Below are 8,756 nucleotides of genomic sequence, written 5' to 3' on the forward strand. Positions count from 1 at the left end.
GAATGACATATTTTTCTATCGTTATGGAAGTGCATAAACCTGTATTAGTCCACATATAATATGTGATATTTATAAAATGGCATGGTCATCATACATCTTTTCAGTCGTTCATTCTCTCTGCTGCATACTTTACTGATACTTTATAAATTATCTACGCTATATTACACATCAATGCAGACATTTGCAATTTGTGTCCCTCTTTCACTTAAATTTAAATTTCTTTCTATTAGTCATATTTCCTCTATGTAACACGTATTACTATTTAGTCCTTTCAGTATGGTATTCTATAGTGATTTCCCCCCACCACATCCCATCCATGTCAAAGGCAGGAGGGGGGGAGAGGGGGGGGGGTTATAATAAATTAAACATGATGGAATAGACTTTCGAACCTATTAATGTATAAAAAAAATAATTTCTGTAATATTTGGATTACTGCCCAAAAATTCTAATACGTAATGCTGCAGAGTATACAAGTCATAAGCCCTAGAAAAATACGTGTGCATATTGTGGGAATAAGGGTCTAAACTGTGTCACTATATTTATTTCTCCTTTAATCAAAATAAACAAAAACTTTGTTACCTCTATTTTTTTTTACATCTTTGACTCCAGTTAACCCTTATTTTACTTTCTGTCGCTATCGATTATTTTATTTGCATAACCATCATTTCAATCTCGCTGTTCTCTTTGCTAAACGCACATGAATATTTTAGGTGGCAGCGTGCTTGAAAAGACAAATATTAAGCACTTCTATAGGGAAGCAGTCAGTTTATCTCTGTGCATCACTTGGCATTCGCCCCCATTGGTTTAAGCTAATGATCCTTTTGTTGGTGTTTTGGACCATTAAATAGGTGTTTATTTAAGTAGCAGCAGTGTTTACTCTTGCGGCTTGGGGACATGGAGAAAAAGCCACCCTCTGCAGGAGGGACCCTGGCTGGGGAAATGGGGACATTCTCCACATTCAGCGCAAAAACAAACACACTCCTAACTGCGGGGCTTAGATCCCAGTGTGAATGGCAGACTACTTATATTATTTTCTTATGCTCTTTCCTTTTGTCTTGGTGTCAGTGGATTGGAAAGATGTCCAAAATAATACACTGAATGCACTGCTTCATAACACAGCAAGCATAACGCTGCTATGGGTCTGATGCTCTGTAGACACACATCTTCACATAACAGCACGATTGTACTACAGACAGACAGAAAAGTAGGTGGAAAGATAGATATGACAAATAAATAGATAACAGATGGATATAAGAGTAGATAGATAGATAGATAGATAAATACATACATACATATATACATACATATATGACTAGGTGGATAGATATGACATAGACAAATTGATAGATAAAGAAAAGTATAACTGAGAAGGACAGACTGGCAGACAGGCACAAAATATAATAATGATATAATATATATAATATATATGATGTAGCTAGGTAGATAGGTGATTGCTAGATAGATCAATAAATTGATAGACATACAAATATATATAGAGAAATAGAGAATTATGGAGACAGTAAGAAAGCTAAATGATAATCTATATATCTCTCTCTCTCTCTCTCTCTCTCTCTCTCTCTCTATATATATATATATCTATATATATCTATATATCTCGATAGACAGAGAGATACATAGATATGAGATTTATCATAAGTACATAAAACACTAAATAAATATAAATTAAACAAGATCTTCATCAACTTCCAAGTGGCACTATTGTTAATTCTTATATGAAAGTGAGTGATAAACATTTCATATACACATATCTATCTATCTATCTATCTATCTATCTATCTATCTATCTATCTATCTATCTACCTATCTAATAATTACATATATTATGGCATGGTGTATACTTCCTACTGGATATTAGGAGACAGGTGAGAAGTTCAGTGACCATATAGAAGCAGGAGTATATACAGGTCACAGAAATCAGTAGTGACTTCTAATATCAGTAGATGATTTACAGTAGGTTGCGCATTATTCCTTATCATATACACAATTTCCTAATTAACACTGAAGGGATGACATCACGGCTCACCTATTGTTAGCAATGACATTAGAAATCACTGAGCAGATACTATTTACCGTAGTTTAAACGTAGATTAACATCATTTGTGTATAATAGCTATATTCATCATTGTTAATTTATACTTTATATACAGTGTACACACGTTTATCCCCTCACCCCCGTCATTCAAAGTCGGGGGTTAGCAATCCTTCCTGATTTAGATCTTTCTAATGCCTAGCAAATGTGAAAATGACTATGTACTAATTGGGCTCAGAGCACATTTGTAACAATTATTAACTTGCTATGATTGTGAGAGATGCTTAAGTTGTACAGCGGGATAATGGACATAATTAGGTGTAATAATATTTGTGTACTTTAACACTAGAACATTCAGCTAATATATGTCATTTTTACGTTCTACATTAACCTACATTAAGCTTTGCAAATTTTTACTTCTCTTTATAAGCAATAATTGAAGTAGATGACACAAATATTATCAGACTAATTGAACAATAAACTCATAATTTGAGGAATATTAACAATAACATCTTTTCAACGCATTGATTAAGGCATTTATTGCAATTGTCGGTTCCATACAACTTTTTCCATATTTGATTTGAAACGAATTTAAGCGAAAGCCACAGCGGAAGAATTGAGCAAAGTGCAGTTCACAATGTTATAAATGTATTTGTACTATCGCAAAGTGCATATAATATTATTATCAAATTCTAAATATCTACTAACGTTCCAAGCTTTCTTACGAATGCGCATTATTTCAGATTAGTGTAAATGGAATTGGTGATTCTTGCATACACACATCTGTGCGATATAATTGGGATTTATGGGTACCACGTCTATTCTGTAATAGCTAGAGCTTCTGCTTGCCATGAAAACATAAAGCGATATGTTATATTTGATTTCCCCAGGCTAGAGATGATGCATCCATGGTAGAAAAGTAATATAAAAACGTCCAGAGACTAGGTGCAATAAGTATATTTAAACAACTATATATGCCTAACATTAGGGGATATATAATTCTACAACGAAAACAATTTGCATTTCGCTATAAATTAATTGCAAATGGTATTTCTTTGTGTTGTACTGTATATATATATATATATATATATATATATAGCTATTTAGCATCAAGGTGCTTACAGAGAGTGATGTGTATAAATTAGAAATTATTTAAACGCAATTATTATAATTGTTGTATTATTAATCAGGTTTCCATCACCTTTACAATCATATGTTTTAGATCCAATGTTCCTGGCATTAACGAGAAATTCTCACACTGACCGACTGGACAATCGCGGTGTCCTATCCGGTTCACTACAAGGGCAGGATGGCCAGTCCCTGCTTTAAACGAGATAAGATAGCATAACTTTCAGCTTCTTGCCCTAGATTCAAGCAGCACCTACAGATGCCTAAAACGAATTCACAGCCATTAACATGCATATTAACCCAATCAACAACCCACTTTCACATTGACTCCCAATTCTATGCGATGAGAATGGCCAGAGAGTGACATTCGTTAACCATTTTTATGCCAGACTGCATTGCTCTGTATGAAAAGGATTAACTGTAATTATTCTTTCACAGTCCATTTGAAATGTGCTCTGTAATTACCATCATATTTTTTTTTTATGGGCAGGAGGAAATACTTCATATAATGCCCGTAAAAAAAGTGGGGCATATTGTGTTACTGAGAAAAGACGACTTTATGGTGGTAGTAGTGGGAGATGGTAACTTCTAGACCATTACTGGTACTCAGCACACAAGTACGTGTCTTCAGACTGAAGATTATATAACATTGTAACTAAGCATGAAGGAGGAACAAATGCAAAAAAAAGCAATTTGTATCTCCTCTGGCTTCATAAATTAGAATCAATATTTTCCGCTGTTTATGAAAACTGTAGCACTTGAGGGGAATATTATTTTTCCAGCCAAAGAGTCCCAAAACAACTTCTTTATTATATACCGTAAACACAACGAGTGTAAATAAAACACAGATACAACAGGCGCAGATTACCACGTATAGATGCTGGCTGCTTATTTGCTGAGATTGCTGAATCTCTTTTATATGTCTATTATATGTAATTGAGTCAGTATGTCACGTGATTAGGTTACACAATTATTATGATATTATATTTATATAGGTAAGGTAATCTGCTCCTCAGGGAAGTTTAAATGATGTGTGGAGGAAGAGGAAGCTAGCACTAAACGACTAGGCTCTATATCATTTTTGTTAGCTGTATCAGTGGTAGGCAACCTGCGGATCTCCAGCCGCAGTATAGCGCCAGTTACCAGCTACTGTGACGCAATGGCCAGAGATCCCCTGGACGCCTAAGCCAGGGCTATGTCATCATAAGTGATTAAGGTTCTGCAGTTGGGAACAGAGGCGATTGCAACTCTGAAGTCATGACTGCCTGGGGACAACAGGCGTAAAGTAAACTCAATATCAGCACCAATATGTGACCAGTGTCTGAGTAGAAGCCGGGGGAAGTTGTGCTTGGACTCTGTTTTTTTTTTGTAAAGGTCCGGAGGAAAAAAAAAATGTATCTGCCAGTCACACCTGTGTCTGCTTCCCAGACCTGTCTATAAGTATAGCAGAGCATTACATTTCATCCTTCCTCTCAGCCCTGCAGGCAGCTCAATACATTTCATTCCCACACTGCTGTCCTCACATGCACACCTCACTTTCCCAGGCATCGGATATACCCTCACCTACACATGCTTAACCCCTTCCTATCTGCAGGGGGAATTGCTGTTTGGCTGCAGTGGAGTGTTCTGGAGGCTACAAGGTCTGAAAACCATTACATCTCAGAGCTAGTTTACATAATATTGTGGCATAACTGTTACTTTTTATTTTGTTTAGTAATTTTTTATTTTTTTTATTTTAGTTGAACTGCATCAAAAAATTAAAGCCATTACCCATGGACCCATGGACCCATAGACCCATGGGAGTGCTGGAAAGAGGGACAGGAGTGCATTTGTCCCCTGGGCCACTGTTGGTTTTATAAATATGGGGTCTGTTGTAGAGTTGGATGAAATCGACACTGAAATCGCAAGTGTAAATTGCATCCCGTAATTTGCACAGGATTCCAAGTCGCACAGATCTTTAGAACCCATCTCTTTATCTGCCTTACGGGTCAGTGTGCATGATACACATACGTGTATCAGTCACAAAGGCCCTGTAAAGGAGATAAATACATTAATGTTAAAAAAATAAAATTGAGCCTCTTCCTCACAAAAAGCACTAGGTTTGGTTAAGCTGTTTGGGAAGTGGTGCACACCTTTTTTTTTTTAAATGTAATTATTTTTTTTTTTTTTTTTTTTTTAATACTGTAAGGTCTGTTGCACCAGGAGAAAGCACCCGCCAATGATACATCTCCTACAGACCTATCTGCGGCTGCTTTGAACTCAGCATAGCCAGTAAAGAGCATGCACCTTTACATTGCACGGCTTACCCACTACCTTCCCCGTTCACCTCTCTAAGCACAGAGAGGTGCTAGTGGGAGATCTGTTTCAGTCTGACTGCAAACAGACGGTTCCTTGGATAAAAGTGCTTTTTGCGCTGTTCAGTTGATCTTGCATTCGACTCTATATCAGGCCCATGGTCTGGAACTGATAGTGCTTCCCATGTAATGCAGTCTTTGTTTATGTACATGGTGCTATAGCCAATCATTGCAATAAATACATATCGCTAGCGAAGCAGGGTAAAATGGTTACTGTACTGTATAATGTGCCTTTTTTTCTCTTTTATACGGTCTATGCCCCTGGCATATATCTCCAGTCTGCTGTATAATGCTCTCAGATATTGTGAGGTGAACACACCGGACGCTCTGTCATTTTCATAGTATTCTGTCGCTTTGTTTGTTGTGTTAAAATATGTGTAACTACATTTATTGTAAGACACAACAGTTATTTGTTTATTGTTCATCTTTTAATAGATTAGTTAAGAAAGGCAAATGCTGAAAATATTTGTTTACATGTAATACAAATATAAAACAAAAACAACATCGTATAGACATATACATATTAGGTCTTATATAAAATAAAATCAGTATTATGGCCTAGTGGAGCCTACTTACATTGTCTAGAAATAATGTTCAATGCAACACAATATTACAGTACTCTTTCTATGCTGCTCTTTATTTGCCAATGCCCTCGCTTACCCCCAAGTATATTCTCTTTCCAAAAGCAGATTAATTCCTTTCAGTCATCCTTACCATAACACCAGTGTTCAGAATATACATTTGCAATTAAATCAATTTACACAGGGATCCCAGACTATGTACCATTATCTAATGCTGTGATATACCATATGCTGGCCTGTTGTGTATTGTGCCACTTTATATTGTGTATGTGACGGGTTGGGTACGGAATTGCTATGCTGGAAACGCTGACAGTTAGTATACCGACCAACCTTAAAAATGAGAAGTAGCATAGCCAACAGCGGCAATGACACATTAAATCAGTTAAGCGGCGGGCATTGCCGCTTTAAAAGCGCTAATAGGATAGTTGTCATTTTAAGTGACGTATAAATGGCGTGTCGTGATTTCTTGCCTTCGGAATGTCCCACAACACTGTCGACTACGTTACCTGTCATTTTTAATGACAGTGGAGATTTATTTATTGTCGGCCATGTAATGATCAGTAGTTTTTGATCAATGTACTAACTGTCGGCGTTTCCAGTATCAGGAAAATGACTACCACCGTATATGACATCATACATTTCAGATGAGATGTGCGCTCATTTTAATGTCCACATTGAGGTCTTGCTCACACATATGTGCCAGAGAAAATATGTAAAATTGTATGAAAAGTAATGATTTCTTTAAAATTGTTTACATAAAGGTTTTGTTAATGCTCTGCATAGCGTACTTTAATGTATGAGAAATAGGTAGGGCTCAGTTCTCAGATTCTAAACATGACATTCAAATTTTAGAACGCATTTTTTTTAATGCATTTTCCAGGCGATAGTGGTTCTATTGCTCCTTTGAGGGACTTTCTCACAACTATACTATTTGATTGTTTTATTGATAGGCCTAATGGCTTTCTATTCCTGATCTCTTCTGGGAGACCGAATCCTGGAGACATGTAGGTGTCCGTTCTACAGTGGCTCATTCTATCAATTGGTTACATTGTCATTTAAGGTATATTCCCACAGGGGTATATAATGAATGGAGCACACACTGAGCTTAAAATAGGGATAATTAAGTACTATAATAAATAGAGTATAATCACAACAACTTTAGTGTGCAGCCAGGGCCTGGCTATTATATGCACTATATTTATCCAACCATGATTCAACTGTGATTCCTCTATGTCCAAGAACTTTAGCATAGGAATCAATGAGCTCCAAATCAGTTCTTATTTATATTGTATTTATCTCAGGGACTCAGACACAGTGAATACACCCATACATAAGTATACTTAGAGAGGGGTGAAGACACAATTTATTTAAGTTTTTTTTATATAGCACCTGCATATTAGGCATTGTGTGTATGTCTGTGTGTTTGGGAATATAGATTGTAAGCTCCAGTTTGAAAGGGCCAGACGAAAATTAAATGGATGGAATTTAAATAAAAGTGTTTTAAAAATCAGTGTTTGTGTGTTTTTTTTCTGCTTAGGTATAATCAGAGAATTACAAGTTCCAGTAGGCCCTGGCTGTCACTGACAGATATGGATATGCTGTTGCCTGTAGTACTGCTAGTACCAGCATGCCCCAACAGTCAAAGGCTGACAGGCCTTGCTGGGATTTGTAGTTCCTCAATGTTAGTACTGCCCAAGGGGTGCCAGGATGACTGATTGACCCAGGGGTATGGGGGACTGCACTTATTGGGAGTCGGATTCATCACATGGCGACTGACCTGGGGCTGGTCTCATATCATGATAGGGAAACCCCATGCAGAGTCCTAATGTAAGGGGACCGCATGCTCATCCCACTTCTTTAGCAGTAACCAGCCCAGGCTATAGCATATAGCACTGGTCTTGATTACTTATTTTAGGGACACACACACATTGTTTTAAAAATGTCTTTATATATATATATATATATATATATATATATATATATATATATATATATATATATTTATTTATTTTTTTAACACTTAAGATATGTACAGTTGCTGTCATCATCTTCAGCACGTATCTTTACACCAGCCTCTGGGGACGCAGCTCCATTAAGGGGGCTTGCTAACCTCTGATCTGGCTCTCAAGGCATATGGGGGCCGCAAGTACAAGCTATATCAAATGGGAAATCCGGCCACGTTTTACTGCACATGTGCAATGCTGCAAAGTGGATAGAAATCAAACTCTAAATCAGACATATATTATTACTAATCTATGCTTCCATGTTGTTCTGATTGGACGGCTCACTCCATGCCTCTAATGGTCCAGCATTGATCCCCTCTATGCTGCTGCCACCTGCTAGTTTGAAGCAGGCAGCGGTGTTGTCATGTGAATGGGGAGGGGCACTGACAACACCGCCGCCTCCACCAGCACAGAGGAGAGCAGTATTGGACAATTAGAGGCATCGGGATGACTGATTAGCATACCAATCTCCACCAAAAGGTAAATTATAAGTTCTATAAAGATCTTTAATTGTATATGACCAATCTGATGGGTCACCCCTTATGACTCCAACAGTTTCACTTCTATCATACTACAGCTTGCATGTTCTATACAGGCAGTAATGTTATCAAAGCCCTTCACCTGTACATTTTTCATACAT

This window comes from Mixophyes fleayi, chromosome 12, assembly GCF_038048845.1.
Source record: "Mixophyes fleayi isolate aMixFle1 chromosome 12, aMixFle1.hap1, whole genome shotgun sequence".
Lineage (NCBI taxonomy): Eukaryota > Metazoa > Chordata > Amphibia > Anura > Limnodynastidae > Mixophyes > Mixophyes fleayi.